Raw genomic sequence first — 23,326 nt, 5'->3', positions numbered from 1 at the left:
CCCAAAAACTTAAAACTTTTAGGCCAACCAACGTAAACTTAAAAAATAAAAGAAATCGTTGAGAGGCTTCTTGAGCAAAGAAAAAATGTAAATCGATACCTTTTGGGTAGAAAAGTTGCAAACCAACAGATTTCTAGGCAAAAAACTCACAAACTGGTACACTTTTCTATGCAAAATACCATCCCAAGCTTACCATTTTCCAGGCAAAAAAAACTCTCCAACGAACTGACATTTTTCGGAGCACAAAATCTGAAAAATTTATACGATGGGCAGGAAACTTTCAATTAACGTACTTTCTGAGCATGAACCCCTCTGAAACACTTTTATAAGTATAAACGTCCGCTAAACTAATACACTTTTTGTGCAAAAATATCTCCCAGAGATACAAATATTTTAGGCAAAACCTCTCCCAAACAAACAATTTTCTTCAGACAAAAATTTCTAGACATGAAACACTGGAGATGATATATGGAATGTTTAAGCCAATAACTCACGAGTCCTGAACTGAATTAATATCAATCAAGCATTAGGCCTTGGAAACCATACGGTGCTATGTTATGCTGATTATAGTCACCAAAGATGAACTGGTGGAAAGGGAGCGTGGGGCATCATGTGCCGAGATGACAGGTGACATTTTAAAAGAGGATAGGGACGAGGAGATTACTGTACTTGGGGAGTAGTGTGGCTCGTAGTCTCTAAACTAGCTCAGAAAAGCTCCCCCCCAAAAAAATCGGGGGACTGATTGTGAGCAGGTCAGTCCCAAACACCTTAAAATGTTTGATTTCCATTATCGGCCATGTGGGCCAGTGTATATGCTAGGGAAACAGAGTCCACTCCTTGAGAGCCAGCATGGAGGATTAAGGGCAAACAAGAAAAAACAAGGACGCTGCGATCTATGGCGTCCAGGAGGCTGTTAAAAGACCAACCCGAAGTTGGCCTTCTACCCTCACACCTAAGGGATGGTGTGGTGGGGGGGCAGAGGAAGAGGTTTTGTAAGAAAGATAGAGAGAAAGAAGAGGGTTAAGTGAAAGATTAAGAAAAACCCAAGCCGAAAGTTGGTTGAGCATAGGACCAAAGCCCAAGGCTGGAGGAAGGTCTAGGTGGAGGCCAAATGGTTGGCCACCCTACTAGCCAAAAAAAATCTGACTTTCTATCCAAAAAAATGGCAAACAGATGTTCTAGCCAAAAAAGCCAGGACAACAGGTGTTCTACCTATATAAAAAAAACTAACTAGACTTCAGCAACAAAACTAACAAACAGTTGTTAGCAAGATTACCAGAAAAATTACAAACTAAGACTTTCTAGCGAATAAACTAACAAATTCAGATGTCTTGAAAACAAAGTATAAAAGCTAACCGCATCTTGAGGGCAAAACCATAAAAACTAACAGACTCCATGAAGGAAAAAACAACCAGAAACTAACAATATATGAAAGTAAAAGCATTGCATAAAAATTGTAGATAAAACTTTCACGATCAGAATTCCTTTATGCAGAATATGACAAACCAATGTAATGAAATTCTCAAAAGCATACTTCCTGAATCCGAATGATATTAAGCCATTTTTGTCTTGAATCCTGGACCTGTTACAAACACCAGCACAAATATCCCGTGCTTTATATATGATGTACTCAGATGATACTAATGTTGATGAATCCTGATTCTACCATCTTGCACCAACAAGACATTATAGATTATCAAGAGCAAGGCTTGGAGCCCAAACTCCGCTGCCACCAGGTGATTTCTAAATACCTAATTCATATTCCAATGTCAGTATTCCAAACTGAATTGTCATATTCCAATGTCAAGTTCTAAACTGAACTGTCATATTCCAATGTCAAGATTCTAAACTTAACTGTCATATTCCGGTGTCAGCATTCTAAACTTAACTGTCATATTCCAATGTCAAGATTCTAAACTTAACTGTCATATTCCGGTGTCAGCATTCTAAACTTAACTGTCATATTCCAATGTCAGTATTCTAAACTTGCCTGTCACATTCCAATGTCAGCATTCTAAACTTAACTGTCATATTCCAATGTCAGTATTCTAAACTTGCCTGTCACATTCCAATGTCAGCATTCTAAACTTAACTGTCACATTCCAATGTCAGCATTCTAAACTTTACTGTCATATTCTAATGTCAGTATTCTAAATTTGCCTGTCATATTCCAATGTCAGTATTCTAAACTTGCCTGTCACATTCCAATGTCAGCATTCTAAACTTAACTGTCACATTCCAATGTCAGCATTCTAAACTTAACTGTCATATTCCAATGTCAGTATTCTAAACTTGCCTGTCATTCCAATGTCAACTATTCCAATGTCAGCATTCTAAACTTAACTGTCACATTCAATGTCAGCATTCTCATATTTCCAATGTCAGTATTCTAAACTTGCCTGTCACATTCAATGTCAGCATTCTAAACTTAACTGTCACATTCCAATGTCAGCATTCTAAACTTTACTGTCATATTCTAATGTCAGTATTCTAAATTTGCCTGTCATATTCCAATGTCAGTATTCTAAACATAACTTTCATATTCCAATGTCAGTATTCTAAACATAACTTTCATATTCCAATGTCAGTATTCTAAACTCAACTGTCATATTCCAATGTCAGTATTCTAAACGTTAACTGTCATATTCCAATGTCAGCATTCTAAACTTAACTGTCATATTCCAATGTCAGTATTCTAAACTTGCCTGACATATTCCAATGTCAGTATTCTACACTTAACTGTCATACTCCAAACCTTTTCTTTAGCCCAAAATTAGACCATCACGACCTTTTAACAATCACAAGCTAGACATCAAGCTTTCCTGTACACCAAAATTTACCACCACGAACTAAGAAAATATTAAGCACAACTCTTAACATTAACGATTAGTTATTCTCATCAGTACTCTAGACACACCAAACTTCAATTCAACACCTTCACAACTTCAATGTCATGGACTTAATTTAAAACACGAACATATACTTAAAACAAACCTCCGTCATAGTAAATATATTTAATCCTTGAGATACATACCGTCAATGCGGCTCCTGACTCACAATATCATGTCGACATTGTCAACTCTGACCTTTGTAATAAAACTTGCCGAGATCAAGAACAAAACCTCTGTATAAATCCTTTGACATCTAAAAGGCTAAATAATGAAGCAATGCCAACACTAAGAAAATTTCCTTATTAACAACATATACCTGGCATCTTATATAAAGTCATCCAAGATCATGTATATTTTACTATAAAACCAGTTGACATTCTAATGACTTCGAGTTACCCTAACTAAGCAAGACCGGCCAAGAACCATTTGGAGCAACAGAAAAGCTATACCGGCTGTACATCTAAATATGAATAAACCAATAAAATAAAACCTCTTATTACATATTCTGTCGGTAACAAAATACCCCAAAACAGCATCACCATTATTTAAGTGCCTCTCATCTGGGATATCCATCTCCAATTCTAATGGCCAACACAAAGCTCAGCAAGTCAGTACGATACTTTCATTGTCAACAAACCTTCAGGGGAAACTTGAGAACACCTTAGTCAATAAACCAGCATAAATTGATGTACATATTTCAAAAATTTACATGAAAGGTTCTTTTTTAACTTCCGTACTTAAATGTTAACCAGATTTTCCACAGGATCTAATTCATCTAGACTACACCAAGCTTTATTTTGGAATACAATCGTATCAGTTAAGCCTTCCGTTTGAAAGGCACCCTTAAACTGAGGACAGTTTCCTCATCTTATTAAACAAGGAAAACCATTGTTCAGTTTTTAAAATTCAACTTTTGCATTCACTTCAGGGTGGGTTATTATCTTACCTAGCCTCAAATTCCCAGCATTTCCAATATTTCGAGAACCTAATCATCATTACCTTGTTAAATGTTTTGTCAAATAAGTTTATCAATTTTAGGCCAGAGACTCCATAAACCACTAATTACTGACGATGTCATGAACTTGCAATGTTTCTCCCACAGAACTGAAAAAATACACTTCGTGGTATTTATCCTCCTTTATGTCAGGTACACGAATCGAAATGATAGCCTAAGACGAGAAGGTGTTTAAGACCCAAGCTGGTACCACCTTTTGCAAGGACGGCATGTGTCCGAAATATAATCAAAGTATTGTCGTACACTTGTCAAAAAAAGATAACTTATGGCATTCTAAATGTTCTGATGGACTTACTTTAGATTTTTTAAAGACATCCGGCAGGATATAAATGATATTCAGTATTTAAATTACTATTGTGAAAAATTTTCCTGTAAATACTATGTAAAACACGAACTTATTATACAGCAAATCAATTACAATAAATTCTCCAAGTTAGAATTTCCTTATTACGTCAACAAATTCGCACAAAATGGTATTTCGAACAACGGAATCTAATAATTAACTCTTAGTGAAATATGACAACTCAGTATTAAAATTTCCCCGAAATGAGAATTTTTCTTAGAAAAAATCGAAGAATCTGAAGTCATGCATACAGAGTACTTTTGCATCTAACTATACGAAACAATTTTAATCAGTTATCCTTAATAAAAATCAGTCAGTTTTATGTATAAATATCTCTGAAGATAGATCAAATACCCTTATCCACAAATTCTTACAAGTAAAATTGTACACAACTCCAAGAAAAGAATTATGTCAGCTGCAATGGCCAACAGTACAACAATTAATACATTCGAAATACAGAATCATACCACAAGTCTTTTGCTTGATTGGTTTATAGTTTTCTACGAGGTTAAGCACAAGAATCAAAGTTTGTATGCCAACCAAGTATTCGCCTGAGTACGATATCAAAGCCATACGAGCGAACGTTACGAATTGTCTCAAGCAGTAACTTTACCACATTAATCACACCCTTCTTGGACTTCCTGTACATAAAGTAATTTTTTTGACATTTGAAAATGTCCGTCTAACATTCATCATCAGTGACAGAAAACTGGAATGCATCTGGAAAAGCATAAGGGAAGTATATAAAAGGTTTTTTTCAGATCGGCAAACAGCTATCAGCTTAGAAAACAACCCTTTGAATCGGTCTCGAAGACGATAACAGACTAGTCATACCTCCTGCTGAGGCCACTCCCTCCCCGGACACTGCAATGCTGACTCCCAGGGAGTACTTTATTTTAAAAATAAGTCTTTCCAGTTTATATATGAGGACTTCTGTACTTCAACTTACGTCACTTATTTGAGCAATAATAGTTTTCTTAAAACTATTCTGGTTTACAGATTATTAGTTTTGACAGACACTTCTCTAGTTCTCACTTTGTCCTTGATATCAAAAACAAAAAAGCCTCCTTTCTCAAAAATTAAAATAACATGTACTCAAAATTTACGACAAAAAATTCTAGAATTCACTTAACAATATGGTGACAAAAAAAATATCTTTACATAAAAAAATTGACCCCACTTTCATACCCTCTAAGATTAGAAAAATCTATGATCATGGAACAACGGAACTCCTTCAAGTGTTTCAAGAGTATGTTCCAAGTAAGAATCTAAAGTGTGAGAATGCTAAGAGTGAGGTACTGTTTCTGGAAGAAATAACAAAAGTGCCTTGACGGTGCTTAGTGTGCCTAGCGGGGAATCAGCAAAGTATTCAAGTTGTCCAAGACTCATCCTGCCAAGACTGATGCCTTATAACACTCAAGAGGTACCAGAAAGCTTCAGTAAAGTATGTAGTGTGAAATGGTACCACGTAGACCTATGTACAGACTTCAGCAAGACACAAAACGAGCACACAGAGAGAGAGAGAGAGAGAGAGAGAGAGAGAGAGAGAGAGAGAGAGAGAGAGAGAGAGAGAGAGAGAGAGAGAGAGAGACATGGACTTCATTGCAAGATGAAACGTGCAGGTTTTCTCTGCTGGCAAGTACTTGAGTGATCAGAACCACTTCTACAGTGCAAAAAGTATGCAATTCAGCAGATTCCAAGTTGTGCAGTAAATTTGCCAAGTGTTTCTGTGTAACAACAGTAAATATGCCAAGTGTTTCTGTGTAACAGCTTTAACAGTAGACTGAAAAATCTCCCTTAAATGTATAGTGTGTGATTTTAAGTTCGTAAAGAGGAAAGTCTAGTGAGAATGGAAGGTTGAGAGGAAGAAGCAAGACTGATTTCTCAGTCAGACCAGTTTAAAAAATATTTCGTGTCCACAGCTTATAACATTGCAATAAATAATTTCTACTTCAAGATTTCTGCCAGTTAACCAGTAGGAAAAACTTTACACAGCTATGAGTCTCCAAATTCAAAGTTATCAAATCTAGATTGCAATTCCACATGATATACCATAACTAAGAAGAAACTGGATATTATAATTTTCTTGATTGTTTGTAGCCACTAAAGGTTTTAAATGAATTTTTGCCCTGCTCTGTTGTGCTAAGAAATGACAAAGGCACGAATTTTTTTCTGGCTAAATAAAGGCTTTGACGATAAGAACTGAGAAAAAAGCTGAAATTCAGATGTCCTCGTACAACAAAATCAGTACATAATTTGGCATTACAATAATTTTACCATTATCCAAATTTCAAAGTTAAATTTTTAACATTAACTGAATCTTGATCATAGTAACTAACTTACATTCAATTGGAACAGCATTAAACAAGTAACCTCTCTCTCTCAAAAAAAAAACCGATTAATACAATACCTTAACCTACAAAATCTCCATATGTCAAGACACTTGTGCATTGTGAATTCCAAATTTTACAAACTAAATTTTTACAAAATCTATAAATCAGAAATAATAAACATGCGAACCTCTCGAACAGTTTACATTAAAAAAGTCATGAGATTCAAATACATATTTTGTTAAAATGTAACTACAAACAGAGACCGAGTTAAGTTCCTAACCTGAGCCAGAACTAATTTGCAAAAATTTAATTTCTAATAACTGTTCTCTGGGTAAGTATTCGCATAACAAAAATCCTATCAAATATCTTACACTTTTCTTTCCATCCCTTTAGTCCCTTCTAATTTGCTGTTCAACTTCTTTGAACACGATAACTTACACCTTTCATGGGAAACCAGTCCCTTAGGTCAACATTACAAGGAAAGACAATGAATTTCTCTTGTACAGCAAAAGGTATGGAGCATATTTAGTGTTCTAGAGTAAAAGTCTACCTATCAATGTAATAAGGCAAATAAACCTTTCTCATAACTCAAAATGCTTATTAATTCATACACCAGAACCTTGTCAAACTTCTCTTAAAACAACACTTTCACTTAATCATTGATAATAATACCTAACTTATTTTGAAGTTTCATTTTGAATTTGAGATTACCTAAAAGATTCAATCACTTAATGTCAGAAAATCCAAATTATCCTAAGAGTAATGCATTCAAATTGAGTACTGACTCCCTTCAAAACAGCACTGAACTTCTGAGTTGACTTGTTAACTCGTTTATCAACAACACTATTGTCATCAATACCAAACTATGCTTAAAGCAATATTTTCAGTTTTAAACCTCACACGTCAGCAGTGTCTTGAAATATGCAGATATGACAATAATGCTCTTGATAAGATACTTTCCAATATTTAATAGTATCAACTTACAACCGATTTATGTCTAATGTTAAGCAAAAGCATTATTGTCATGTAAGCATTTTACAAAATTTAGTGTGTATCAATTTTTTTTATAACAGGGGATGTTCTCCATCTGTCATCAAAATTCATATGAAACTACTAAACTACATTCTGAAATATCTCATATTTGAAGTGTGTAAACTTGTATATGCTTCAGGCTATCATCTCTCTCCCTCTCCCGTATTAAACAAAGCAGTTCAGTAACCTAAGTTTTAAAGTAAAAGTACCAATGGTTTATTTACATATGGTAATAATGCAAGATCTCGAAACTATTACAAAACTAATTCTAAAGGATCTTTGATATAAATCAATAAAAAACTTTGGCTGAAGGCTGCGAAAAGTATATATGAGAAGCTTAACGCCAAGTCCATACTACGATGTTAGCTAGTTTTAGGATATCTATGGGACTTGCTGAGAAAAAAGTATCAAAAATCATTTGAACGTTAGCCGAAAATATAATCTTTTTAAGATGGTTCATACCTCAGAGGTTTTGTTTCCCTCAACTGTTCCTAACTATACTGACCAACACAAGATATTCCATACAATCAGTAAAACCTATTCTTTCTGACAAATGAACTTTCAACTGATAATTTTTGAACTAACGGAAAATAACAGGAAATAAGCATAACATATTAGTCTAATTTACCAAGGCAAGTATGACGACCGACCTGCTGTATACTGCAAATAAAAACCAAGTACCTGAAAAATACTATCCTTAAACATACGTGACTTCAAAATGTAATAACATGTTTAGTCAAACAGGTCCACTTTCCATAGACATTGCAGCCTGACATACCTTCAGTATGCCAGGCTTATCACACCTACAGTCTTGATTGCTGCAGTTTGGCTCACTTCAGTCATGGATGTTGCAGGCTGGCACACTTCCAGCCATGAATGTCTAAGCTTGACACACTTTCACTTGTAGGCATTGCAGTTTGGCTATTACAATCTTGGACATCACAGTGGCACACTCTCAGTCTATATAGGCATTCTGCTGTGGACAATGCAGTTTGGTTCATATCCAGTCATAGACATTGCAGCTTGGCCCACCTTCAGTCGTGGATGATGCAGCTTGGCATACCTTCAGTCTTGGATGTTACAGTTTGGCACACGTTTAGTCATAGACAATCCAGCCTGGCACATCTTTGATCATAAGCATTGCAGTTGACACATCTACAATCTCCTAAGTTTCAGTTTGGCACACCCTCAACCGCAGACACTGAAGTTTAACACATTCTGTCTTGGATGCTGCAACTTGGCACACCATTCATAGATGATTACCAGTTCAATTTGGTGTACATCGAGTCAAGGATACTGCAGCCTGATGCACCTTCAGGCATGGTTATGCAGCTTTTTGCACTAAATCAGTCATGGACATCACATCTTGGTACACTTCCAGACATGGGCAAATCGTATATAAACAGCAGTAGCAGCTACGGTTCTGGGTTGTTATATCCCTAACTATTAGCTCATCCACAGAATACTAGCTTGCCAGCTCCATTAATTTCCTTTCAGTTCAATCTGTGACTAAACCTTCATCCTTAGAGTGCACAAACAACAAATCTTCCATTCTTGGTCATACAGAAAAGAATTTGAAAGAAAACAGACCCAGGGTCTCAGTACTGCACTGCCTGGGGATATATTGATTCTTATACTAAGTCTGAACCACTGGGTGATGAGATTTGTGTAAGTGGTCTTTGTGTTACTTGGTAGTTATTTGTACTCCCATGAGGTGAAAACTAGAGGGATGAGACCCATGCTTGCTCATTCCCAGCCTGGAAAGTACAACTATAGCCTGGGATCTCTGAGTAGAAGGGCAAGCCTTGTTCCACTTCTGATATTGCTGCTGCTTTTTTGTGGGTTAGAGGTGATCAGTCAGTCAAAACGCCCCGAGACCTAGAACAAGAGATTCCTTATTAGTTTAGTGCTAGATGAATTTAACCGCAATCCTATCAAGGGGATCAGACCTAGTGTAGTTCGTATTTGGTGGCTTAAAATCTCGACAAATAATGCAGCAAGTCTGTGGTGTGGTATACCCAAGAGCCTCTGCCTTCTTAGAAATACCCAGAAACACCGCTATTCCAATATTGTATCTAGTTTTAAGTTTCTTCCCTGTTGAGAACTCAGCCACGTTTTAGGTTTGAGAAACTATGAATAAAGCTACGCTTCCTGCCTTTAGAGGACGAGTCAGGTACAGTACAGAATTCAGTTAAAAGGAAGGGTTAATTCGGGAGGAAGTGTTAATAAAAAACAACCGAACTTCACTAACATGTGTAATAAAGAAGATGGGTTGTAGGATGGAACAACAATATTAAAGGTGAAAGATGGTGTGTGTGTGTGTGTGTGTGTGTGTGTGTGTGTGTGTGTGTGTGTGTGTGTGTGTGTGTGTGTGTGTGTGTGTGTGTGTGCGCGCGCGCGCGCGCGTGTGTGTGCACCCTGTAACCAGTATGTTGGATATTGAGGAAATGCAGAAGGCATTGTGATGCTGTCTTAACGAGAAAGCTGGGAATCTCTACCTCTGGTGCGTCTGGCAACAAGTGTCAGTAAAGACAACTTCTGTTTTATCCACAAATCCGTTGACTCTGTTTTATCCACATTACAAACAAGTACCTTACCGACCCCATTTTCGTAGACAGGTTTTGTTAAATTAGAGGCACAGGATTATTATCTATATGAAATATATTTCCACAGGGCAAACCTAATATTCAGTATGACCCTAGAATCAGAGCTTGAATGGATTGGGGTTCGCAAAAATGTTCATGAGCCTGCACAACTGTGTAATTTAACATGACACTTCTGGTAAAAAGTTGCCACCTCAGTCCTGTGACAATTTAGTAACCTATTCTTATGTCAATTTAGTAACCTATTCTTATCTCGGGGCTCGTACATTTATATAATATACAAAGCTTTTCTTTAGGAACGCCATTGTTTATGGGAAAATGGCTCATGCATATTTTGTGTCAATATTTTTGCTCTCGTATCAAACCTCGAGTTATCGAATTTATGGGATCTTTTATAGAAAACCAAACTATATACAAACTTACCAACAGAAAATCAAACTATATAAAAACTCACCAATTTCAATGGCTGATTCCTGCCATATCACGAGGGCTTGGATAGCTTTCTACCTCGACATTACACACAGATTCACTGTTGCGGTTTCTCTGTTAATGTGGTTTCTGGTTCTTCCTCTCGTCGTTCCGGCATTAAGTAGCTTTGATTCAAACTAAAGTCGTTTCGATACACCTATAAAGCCGATTTGATACAACCCAGTTCGTTCCTACACAAACATTTAAGCGCCCAAACTGATTTTTTCAAACATTTATACGATTTTTATAAAACCAAAATTGTCGTATTTGCGTTTATTATGGCAGGCAATCATCAGAAACGTGCAGTGCACAAACATTTATCTTTTACAAGTACACTGAAGTTTACGTAATTCGGATATCTAATACTTTTGGCAACTCTCATGAATTAGTTGTCAATCTATTTTTTACTCACGATAATTTAGTTTTTCTAATATATTTATCTTAATCTACCGTGTTTATTTCGCAAATCTAAATTTCCAAGGCTGTAATATGATTGCTTGATTTTGCAATGCTAAATTACCGCGAAAATAAATAAGCTTAGCTAAATGGTTCTTAAGAACTGACTGATGACAGTGCTGACTAGTGCTAAATGGCGCACTGACACTGATTATAAAAATACATTAGCAATAATAGATCGCAGAACACATTTCGCATTGTTGAGGGCTACTTAGTTCTCTGTTAAGTGATTAGGTTTACTGATTTATCGAAGTCTATATCTGGATTTTGCGTTAGCAATCAGATCTTACGTCTTCTTCTGCTGTTTAACTTAGTAAATGATTTGACTGGTCTATTGAAAGACTGCCAGTTGTATCGAATTGTTTTTATGGATGTATTGAAACGACTTGAATCGGAATAGCCGTGGCCCCTTGAAGTGAAATTTTGTCTGTAAAGTAAAAATACCGTCTATATTAAAAGGTACTTATTAGAAAAAGAACGTCGATACAAATAAAGTCTTAGGTTACAGAGAAACTGGGCTATATAATTCCTTTATATACCTATTGGTCAATGAAAATCATTAATTGCAGCTCGTTATATTGCAGTAAAGAACTAAGCTATTATTCACGTTCATTTCAGTGCTGGTAGCAAATCTCTTAGGTAATGAACACTGCAACTGACAAGAATTGTTTTTACCAATTTCTGATATTAAGACACAGGATTCCGAATCTATGCAAATTGGACAATTCTAACCCAGTGGTAGGTAGTGGGTCATATCCTTCGTGAATAGTCTTTTGAAAGATTTTCAAAATTCCAGTGTGTCAAGATTTAGCACCTTTTATTCCCAGTATTCAATTAAACAATACATTGCAACATTTCATAGTAAAATAAAATGCTTATGTTAGTGTAACATTTATTCAGCTAGTCTTTGCCACTCATAAGGTATTTCCTTAGCTTGGTAATCGGTAAAGTGAGAGAAACAAATAAAAGTGTTCCTCACTTGTGCTCTAAATTTCAAGACTAGTCTGGCCAAAAAAAGTACGAGCATGAGACTAAACCGATGACACATTCAGTCTACACAAGCTTCAAGATTCATCGAACACACAATGAGATTGCCAGATGAAACTCAAATCATGCGAGCAAGATTGTGCTTAATCCAGATGAATATGAAATAATTTTTCCAAGAGCAAAAAACTAACGCCACCTTATTCGTAACTCAAATTATATTTACACGAGAGATCAGTAATCGAAAATATCTCATAAGAAAAAAGCTAACTAATGACGTATCATGGTTTTAATGAGTTCGGGACGATTAGGCCGTATTACGTCTGTGAACCTGTTAGGCTAGGCCGTCACAACTTTAGGCCATGTGATGTTTAGGCCGTTAGACATGGCGGAAGCTTCTTGGGACGCCGTGTTTAGTACTAGCTCCTTCGGGGATCAAAGTATTATATACACCCAATTCGGTCGTTTGCCAGTTTGGATGTTACGGCGTAAATGACTCACTACCAGGACCCGTTTTAATGGCACTCCCAACTACGGAGGAAACTAGCGCGGCAGAAATAAATCACCTGTCCTTTAAAACTCATTTCCTTTGGTACTGCAAGACAAATACATAGCTAAAATCTAATCTCAAGACTCAAGCAACCCACTGATTACAAATGTATCGTAACTGAAAGAACCTTCAGTTTATTCAACATCATTTTTGAATGATACATTACATCAAATTGATGTTTAACTGAATTGTATTTTTATTTTAATCTTTGTAGGGGTGGGAGATGGAAACTAATTGGAAATAATAACCCCACCCTTTCCTCGACATTAAAATGACTTTGTTTGGGACAATTTCATATTTTTGTTTAATTATCCTGTCTTTTATTTATATTATCTCTGCTTCATTTGGTTTTCCTTTGTTTTTTCTTTCGTGCTGTTTATTCTTTGCTGGTTTACTTATTCCGAAATGCGTTATTTTTCTTTTCCATATTGGTGTCTTTGGCCTTAGTAACATTCTAATTTGTCAAGTTAAGATCGTAACTTGGCTAATAATAATAATAATAATAATAATAATAATAATAATAATAATAATAATAATAATAATAATAACTTTAAAAATAATAATAACTAAAATATTCAAATCTTTAAAAACCTTTTCACTCCAATAAAACTAAATAATGCTAAATCTGCTAACACCACTTCACCCCAGGTAAAAATGAACTGTTAACATACTGAATATCTGTATCATCCAAAAATTTAGCTATCATCCATCGGCTACTTGCACTAAATCAGGTTCTAAGTTTGGAGTAAAATACTAAAATTTAACTTGAATGGCACAAACATTCACGGTGCTGCCATTTTAAATTGCCGCTAAATGAGAGTGAAACTTAAAATCACAGAAATGTTAAGAGATTCAATTGATTCATTTCCATCTTCCCAGACGGGACTATTCAACATACCTTCGATCTTTTAAGCTTAAATGAGAAGCTGTAAAGATTAATTAAAACAAATACCTTTCATTACTTTGGTACAACAGGGCTAGAGGATTTTATTGGGCCTTGCAATGTCAGCAGGCCTATGTAGGGTAATTTCAAATTCAAAGTAATTTAATTTACGGTGTATTTCCCGTAACTGAAACCAAAACAATGAAAGTCTTCAAGATTAAAAGAAAGTCACGGAATAGAATACATTCCAGTTTTGTAGCCAATCATGCAATTGCAACATTGCTAGTTTCGCAAAGTAATTCTAGTCGCTAAACCAAGCTTTCTCGTAACCGCATATCAATGAAGATGCTTTCATTTTTCCACATGCTCAGGTAGCTTCCAACCCTGCAGGCCTAAATGGGTTACAAGTTAATGTAAATGTAATTTAACACAACACACATATATATATATATATATATATATATATATAATATTTATTTACATATATATATATTATATATATATATATATATATATATATATATATATATATATATATATATATATATATATATATATATATATATATATATATATATATATAGGCCTACCATCAACTCAAGCAATGGGCATTCCTTTCCATCCATCTTCATAGTCTATAACCCCTTACCTTTTCAGTGTCTCCGAATATTCATGTCACCATATTTACTTACCTAATCCATACCAAAGAGAACTGGTTAAGTTAAATTCAGCTTTATTTGTCACTAGTACCACACCGCAATAGTGTACAGTCGATATCCGATTGTTTCCGTGACAGCAAATTTCACTATTTGAGCATCTGGTACGCCAACTCGGCCAATACAAAAGGAAGTACAATATGAAAACCAAATACCTCTGATACCAATAAACACCGATATGTTTCTGGGTATCAAGGGTATTTTTCTCTCTATCTACCCTAGCTGAAATCCACACCAGTTGACTAGCAGTCAGGTCTTTTGAAAACTCTTGATGACCATTCATCAGGTATTTGGTCATTGCTACCTTAGTTGAAGAGACCATTCTGCATTGTTACCTTAGTTGAAGAATGACTATCGATTTAACTTGGGACTATCAGTATTTAGCTTATTTGTTCATCAACACCACAACCTTTGAACGTCAGTTACAGTAATTAGGACATGGACACATTAAAATGTCCTTTTTCTTAAATTTTTTGACAAAAATCTTAACTCTAGACAGATTTGCATCAGTTAAATTTTATTCAATAAATTGCACTTACTGTATTTTCGATTTGGAAACCTAGAACATTTAATTTAAACCATTGGCTCTTTACATATGTCATGAACTTAATAAAATCCCTTTGCTTCACTCCTGATATGAATATGACTTCTGGTTCTCATGGCCCAGACCCAGAGGTCCACATCAAGCCCCTCATCCCTCCGGCACCTAAACACCCTCGCAATAAAATCTGTTAAGGACCCTGAACCATACCTACATTTAAAATCCTCCAAATTTTGGAAAAAAAAAAAACATTGGAAAGTCAGTTTTCGAAATAGTTGTAGCCTATACAATGGGCATCCATCTCTTGAGGATATAAACAACCGGCTAGCATTCGAAAATTCACGATTCTTAATTTTGCGACCACAGTACTCCTTTCCATTACACCTTTTAAGATTTCCAATGATTATTCAGACTTCTATCATCTACAAAATCAAGACTATTCCCGGGAATGTAGGTGAAACGAACCTGAAATGCCTTATTCTTAGCAGCGAACTTCTTTCATTTCGTAAATTCTTGTTCCCGAACACCTCTGGCCATCTTCAGGCTTAGACCGGCTACTACACTGAGCGGGCTGAGCTCAGCTGAGCCTTAGTTCCGGCTTCCGGCTTCCGGATTCCGGAATCCGTTGTCAGGGTAGGAATTGCTTTAGCCAACCAGAGGCCTCCACCATGCGGAACGTTTCTATCACCCTCTCTCATTGGCTGAAAGCTTTAGTTTTTGGCAAAGCGTCTTTGCAAACGACCTCCCATTGGCTGGTGGAATGAGAACCAGTTTTCAAACGATATTTCTGTGGGGACCATTCTCCTTTGGTGTCTAACATATAATGTATAATGAATATGTTCGACATTGATTTCTGAACAACCCAAGCAAAAACTTTCCTTTTATTACTCCCGCAGAATTTCCGTATTTGGAAATTTTACTTTGCTTTGTTATAATAAATATAATTGTTTCGTTTGAATGGCTTAGTCCCAGGCTTACTATTTTTACCTCTGCGCTGTTCATTTGCACTTTGCTGACGTCATGCGTTGGCTTATGCTTCGTTCAGCTCATTTTAATATATATTCTCTCTTGTCCTCGTTCATCTTCACTTTTCCAGTCCATCTCACTCTCAAAAATCTTTGATTATGAGTTTTAGGACGCAACCTAAAGGATAATATATAATCAAGGCAGAAATCTGCATCATCTGCGTAACATGATAATCTAATAACTGGTTTAGCATATACTAATATCTGAAGTTCCCGAACACTGTCTCTTTCCTGGACAAGTATTTCCTGGACAATCAATAAGGGTTAACGTTGCACATGTGCCGTTAAGATTTCGTCCGTAACAGTTCTGCCAGTGGTGTCTTTTCAATAAAAGTCATTATTTTTGAAGAACTCCATACAATTGTGTGTTATTCATGCAATAACCATGAAGTTTTTAAGTGTAGAAGAACTCCACAATTATTATTTCTTTGATACGTTTTTTTAATATACAGGTACTTTCGTCTACTTGAATAATTGCCCTCTTCAGCTGAAGCCTTCTACAATTCTTAGTAACTGTAGAAATCAGTCAAGAGTATATGGCAGTCATTTATTTTCATTTTTGTAAAACTTGTCACTATTAATTCCTGGCGTAATCAGTTTTAAGAATAACTTGATCTTATTTCCTTTGAGAAATGCAATAGGCCTACAGACTCCCTATCATAACGAAACAGGAGTTACCAGTAAAGATAAAAAGAACAGTTCGGTTATTTCAACAACGTTAAACCACTGTTTCGTAATTGTTGAACGTGCATTAATATGAAAAATTACGTATTCCTACGATTATCCATATGCACGTCAATTGTAGGCTTTCTGGTACGAAATCCCCATCCATCGTATATTGCAATTGCACTAAGTAGCGCCAATCCACGTCGAAATCTTGGGATAATAAACTAAAACAACTTTTTTCCTTAAGCTTTACGGCAAAAGCCTTTAACAGCTGCTAATTTTGGCAGAGACTAGCCAACTTTAACATCATATATTTATTACATAATTAACCTTACCTGCAAACAATGAAGGTGCAACACTCTTCAAATGCAAAGTCCACAAGAATGATTATGACCCAACAACCAATGGGGTTATACCGAACTTCCTTCACTAGCCCTCACCCAGTTCGGCAGTTCTGGGGTAGTTGTAGAAATATAAGACGTATACTGGCGAGGCGAAAGGCCTGGATGAACTGAATAGTTCAGAGAAGGCCATAAAATAACCACAGAGAAAACTTCTGTATCAAAATAATGACTGTACTTCGAATCTTTATGGTTTGCGCAATACAGTATTCAGAACGTCGGGTTTCTTGTATTGTTTCTTAAATTTGTACAGAAACTTCCTGGAATCATCACAGTTTTATATAAATTCTATTTTCTGAAAATATATCTGGTGTTTCAGAGAAAGTAAACTATTAAGTAGGGAAAAATGTACAAACTATAAGCCTTCCTTGGTAAGGTACAGCTACCCTGCCTTGTGGATGACTATTCATTCAATGGCTAAAGTACCTACCCTCAAAAAAGGTGTAACTGCGGAGGCCTAACATGACCAGAAGAGAATTCCAAATCTGTCTTGGCAAAAGCTACAGCAGTTATACCTAAAGAGTCTGGAGATCTTGCCTAGCTGGTCTTCACCAAAGGCCCCAGAATGATTGTCATTTATTTGGAAGGGGGCCAATAACGACCATGAGCAGCTATAGTCATTGGGGCCATCAATTTTTAGATATGATCAACTCTCTGAAGTTCTGGGCATTTACAAACATATATAAACTGCCCGAGTTTCTATACTGTAATCGTTTGTATTGTTAAGTGGTCCCTTATAGAATAGTTACTTAGCTATAGCACCTTGCTAAACCAGCCTGAGGGTTTATTGACATATTTTTTACTATCTTGCTTGCAGTCTGGACTGTTGCAGATACTAGATTTTATCTATGAATATATCCATGTTCAAAAATTCTTCACAATACCATCCAATTAACTTAATCAGTAGTTATAAATGTGGTTTCAGAATTTACAGAAGCACTTGTCATGGAAGGTTAAGAGTACTGTACTATCATCCTAAAAAGTTGGATATTCAGCTACAACAAATAACATAAGCAGATGAAGTTAGAAAAGCTTGAATCACAGAGAGGAATCGAGTTAACATTTAGTTCCATACACATTTGTCAAGCAGTTATCTGATAAGCTGTAGCCAAACTATTCTTTCTCTAATAATTTTTGTGAAAATTTTTAAATGGCCCAGGTCAACAAGGTGTACTTTACAGTATTGTATCATTCTGGTGTCTAATTGACTGTTTAACAGAAAAGTCAGACAGCTTGCATGTTCTAAAATCATGCTGTATCTGAAAAAAAAAGCTTCCTAGCAGGGGATGTAACAGTAACTATTTCAAAGAGACAAGCAGAAGGCTAGATGTTAGATTACAGGAACACAAAAGATCATATAGATTATGTTTGGAGTATAGTTTAATTGATATACTCTGGAGTTAAGATGTATAACAGGCTGGAAAGGGGAAAAATGATCAAAGAAAGTGATGCAGGTAGACAGAAGGTGGTATAAAACACTCCAGTTAATCTTTCAGGTACATATGGAAACAATAAATCCTTTAGGCAAAAGGCTCTCTTTCCAAATTATTTGGTTTGCAGAATTTGGAAACTGATCTTAAAGCTATCAGCACTGTTAACACCCCTCGGTTTATCTCACTTTCTTGCAAGCAATTATTTGTATGAGTCTTCTGGACTTTTCATGAGAGTTAAGGTAATGTAACGGGCAATAAATGAAAATGACTTAATTTACTATTAGGATTATGATTACTGCTGTTTTAATTCACTGTTTCTGCCCTTGGCAGTATACTGTCATCTTAATCTTTGTGGGCCTCTGTAACTGAAAAGGTCTATTTCATAGGCTGAGGAAAACTTCTATATATTTGGCAAAATATAACCAATTAAACAAAGCTGTGCATTGCAACTTTCAATTGTCTAATCATCATTAATGTTTTATGGAAAAAGTAACGCTTCCTCCAAAACTTAGAGATATTAATTTAAAATTGAATGTAGAATTATCAGAATTTCTTCAGCAATTTATAAATGCTTTACATTTATTATGATTAAAAATGTACTGTCACTCATTAGGAACAAGTTTCAAGTCAATCTACTTGGAAAGAAATCTTCCAAAGAACAGACTGCCCATATATGAAAAAGTAAAGAAATTAAAACCTAAAAAATTAATTGTTTATATGAACCAATTACTTATAATCAATGTAGCCCAAATTCAGGGTCACTGAAATGACTGACACTAAATACATGCCATTGGATCACTTGGTCTCAAGCAGTTAGCAGCCTCAATCTTCATGGGGACAAATAATTATCTGTGAGATATTTGTGGTTTGTATAAAAAACTTAATTTTTTTTAGAAAATTAAATTTATAATATAGGTGTGATGGATCTTGCAACTGAACACAAGAGAATTTAGATAGGAGGCACACTCAACTGCTGATGTCCTGAGGGTGAAAAGTACTGTGCCTAAAAGACAAGGAATATCCAGAATAAAGATGTGTAAAGGAACCCATGGCTCCAAGAATAACATAGGGTCAGGAGCTAGACATGAACCAATTGCATATTGGAGAAATGCTGAAATGAGATGCAGTGCCCAAACAACAGGTGCACTAACCTCTTGAAAAGAAACCAAGATGAATATCTGACAAGCTCATCCAGATATATTACTGAGACAAAAGGAATGGAGAGGAAAGACCTTACAAGTTCTCATGGTAGTAGGAAAGTAGTTTTGTAATTGTGCTAAAGATTGCAATAGTGGCATCAGAAAGTGATCAAACAAGGTGAGGTGTAAAACAATCAATGATTTGCCTGAGTATCCCAAAAAACAAAGGTCCCAAAAGTGCACAGCTGAAGCCAAGAGGGCTAAGAGGCACAGAATCCTGCCAGGGGTGTTATTGGCAACAGGGGCGAGGTAGTTGGATGGATGGAAGAAAACAAGAACCACATTTGAGATGCTTGTAAATTGCTGTGCTCTTGCTGCTCTACCTCTGCCAATGCTGTCCATGCCTAGTTTATGAAAGGATGATTTATATGACTACAGCATTCTTGCTGCACCTCCTGTCATTGCAATTGCTTTAACTATTATTGGCACTCTTGCTACAAATCAACTGGATTATACTTGGAAAACATTCTCACTGAAAAGGGACCTTTTAACTTACCATTGGTAATGAGGTTGTTGGCATTTAGAGACACAAGGAAGAACTGTAAAAGAAACCTAACTTTTTCATGAAAATGGACCGAGAATAATTTGGGGTGAAACAAGGAGCATTTAATTCTCAAAATAGTCAATCATAGCTTACTGTCAAGCCAATCATAAATAAATGATTCTTTACACTTCACACAAATTCTAATATATTCTGCAAGTTAACTGATGTGTGAAGGGATTAGCACGTGCTGGAAAACTGGGCTAAGTTAAATTAATGGGTATGTGATGGAACAAATACAAGAACAAAATAAAAAAACAGAATTTTTTGTTAGACAACAGAAATGTTTCATTACAAACCCACACTCATATACAGCCCACATCAAATCATGGAGAGAAGATCACAAACGATCCTTTAGCCTAGACATGCAGCTGTTAACTGGAACAGCTGCAACCTCTACTGGCTGGGTCACTGGCAACTGGGCCAGTGAGGGAATATGATCAGTACCTGTTTGCTTGACCATGATCTCACCACCCGAAGAAGGACTTTTCTTGACCACTTCCAAAGAAGATAATGATGATGATCCTACCACCTGTCAAGAAACTGAGGCTAAAGTTTAGGATGTTTATGAAATGGGAACTTCACCAAGGGCTCCTTCTCTTGCAGGAAAACATCAGCTTGGTAGATAACCAAATTGGGTGCATCTCACATGTGAAGTCAGGTGAGCAGACCTGACCATGACTTCCATTGTAAAACACAAGGGTCCCTGTCTAGTTTTGCCACATATACAAGGCAGGGATTACTGGGTAATCTCTCGCAAGTTTGCTGAGGCATCTTAAAGCTAGACAAAAGGTGAAATACAACACAACACAGCAGTACAAATGCAGTGCTAACATTGCTAGCAGACCAAAGATAGCATGCTGTATTCAGTAATTATGATAATAGATGGCTATCAACGATTCTAGCAAGGGCAAAATTATTAACAAATACTGGGTGTTTACACATACAAAACAATTATGTAAAATATAAAACAATTATGTAAAATATAACCTCATAACTAAAGCAAACAAATTTAATCATTACATAAACGAATCAAGTATGAAAAGACAAGAGAAAGCTAAACTTACAACTTGTAGTTAAATAAAAAACCAAATCTACATAAAAATATGCAAAAATCCAGAGGTTAGCTAATGTAGATGGAAACTAACTACCAAACCATTACTGTATGTGGCTAACTACTTGTTACCTAATTAAGCCAAAATCACAAACTTGATTTTTAAATGTAAATAGGGTGAAAAGCAAAACTCACTACTCAAAGACATAGACAAGATAACTAACACAAATACTGTACTTACTTAGAAAAATCTGAAAGTATGATAAAACTGGACAAATGCTAACTCTAAAAAAATATAGTAACCATCCTGCTATTTGTTAGTAGTTAGCACTTTTATTTGTTAGTAACACTAATCAATGCAAAAATACTAGTAGTACCTCAAAAACACTTCAATGCTGTAAAAGCAGCTCTCCTTCAGTGAACAAGCAAAAAGTACTTACAATAACATTCTTTCACTATCTACCATCTACTTTTAAAGGAAACTCATCTACTGGTAAGAATGAAATCTATCAGGGAAAACCAGAAGTTTCACAAAATCTTGCATCACACAAGCAAAATACAGATTGTAAGAAATAGGCAATCCTGAAAATCAGTCTGGAAAGTCTGGCAATTTCAGAGGTCTGTACACAAACAAGAGTACTAATTCACCAACGGATGAGGTAAAACTGATCCTGTCTCTGATGACTCAGGTGAATTCTCTACCTTCTTTGTGAACATAAAATCACAGCAGAGGTACAACAGTTAATACATGGCAAAAATCTCAGGACCCAACCTGCATCTTACTTTTTTCTGTTGCAGACCTACATAGATAGTCTTGGTAATTCTGTTCTCACTTAACAATTATCAGTATCAAGGATTAACCAAGAAATGTCAATCACATGGAGAAACAAACTCAGAAATGTGACTATACAATGAGGATTTAATTTACAAAGGATACCATTTGGGATGGAGGTTAGGAAGTAATGAGGGTGACTCAAGGCTGGGTAGGGTTACAGGTAAATTCTTTGGCGTCTTAACTATCCACTATAAATTACTATATTAAATCTATGACCCTGTTTTCCACACAAAGAATTTGATTACGAGAAACCTACTATTAAAAAGTAAATTCAACCATAAGAGTATAAATAATTGTATGCAAGTTAAATTCAGAACCAATCTGGACCACAGTTCTAGCTGAGGATCATTTGCTTCTTGGAAACAGGTAACACACACAAAGTGCTCAGGTGAGCTGGGGCCTATGAGGACCAGTGCTAATGGCCTGAACAATACCAGAGGTCTATCAAGAACTTATGGGTTGATAACCACATGCTACTACAACAGAGACTCAAGCTGTCAAGAAGGCAGTGGGGTAGTTTCCTTTGTGCCTGTCTACTGTCTCTACCAATCATAATGAGTTGGATAAGATAGAGACAAGAGAAAATTGTTGGGAGGCTTCCCAGCCACCCACAGAGGAGACAGTTGACTGTAACTCTGTCCAGTGATTGGGAATCAACTGATTTGACACGGAAATGTGGTTTTGGATTCCACAGAAATACAAAATGATGAATTGTATAAAGCGAACTTGTAAGCAGAAAGGTGTTCTGCTAAACCAAGAAAAGTATGGTTACATAGGAATCTAATCAAATTTAAAAAGAGGGAATCCTCTTAGAGACCTGTACAGTACAGAACAGGAATAGAAGGAAAAAGTGGGACAGTTATGTATTTCACTGACCATGAAATCAGGATAAGTGTCCAAGTTGGGTCTGTGGTGAAACAAACAAATAATGTAGATAATACCAAGCACGAAAAATCATTAAACAACAAAGGTAAATACAAAGTACTGTACATAAATACAAAGTACTGTACTGCCTCTTAAAATTATAAGCAGTAACCTCAACACAACAAGGAGGACAATTCCACAGTATGTATTACAATAAAGGGAATGGAGGCTCTTGATACCTGTCAAGTGTGACATCATGGTAACTCAGCAAAATAGAAAGTCAACATTATACATTAGTGTACCATTATTCTGTTATATTAAATCACTGAGACCACTAAGCCACATTTTTAGACTCATATGGCTTGCCAAAATAGAAATGTGTTAAGTATTGCAGAACATTACACAATCATACGGCAACTTGAGAAATAACGTAAATTCCACACTAACTGTACGAGAGCATCATTTACATTACCAGGAAAGTTAAGACAACTGA

General features: G+C 35.9%; 1 long non-coding RNA gene across 1 annotated transcript; it reads right to left on the bottom strand.

The window, feature by feature from the left end:
- Positions 1-8,266: 8,266 nt before the first annotated feature.
- Positions 8,267-15,708, bottom strand: LOC136832488 (uncharacterized). Its single transcript, XR_010851238.1, has 3 exons — positions 15,281-15,708; positions 10,672-11,568; positions 8,267-9,492 (listed from the first exon to the last, which is right to left on the bottom strand). It is a non-coding gene; the product is annotated as an uncharacterized lncRNA (long non-coding RNA).
- Between the last annotated feature and the right edge of the window lie 7,618 nt (positions 15,709-23,326).

This window comes from Macrobrachium rosenbergii, chromosome 50, assembly GCF_040412425.1.
Source record: "Macrobrachium rosenbergii isolate ZJJX-2024 chromosome 50, ASM4041242v1, whole genome shotgun sequence".
Lineage (NCBI taxonomy): Eukaryota > Metazoa > Arthropoda > Malacostraca > Decapoda > Palaemonidae > Macrobrachium > Macrobrachium rosenbergii.
The sequence above is the reverse complement of the archived record's forward strand: the minus strand, read 5'-3'. Positions and strand labels throughout refer to the sequence as shown.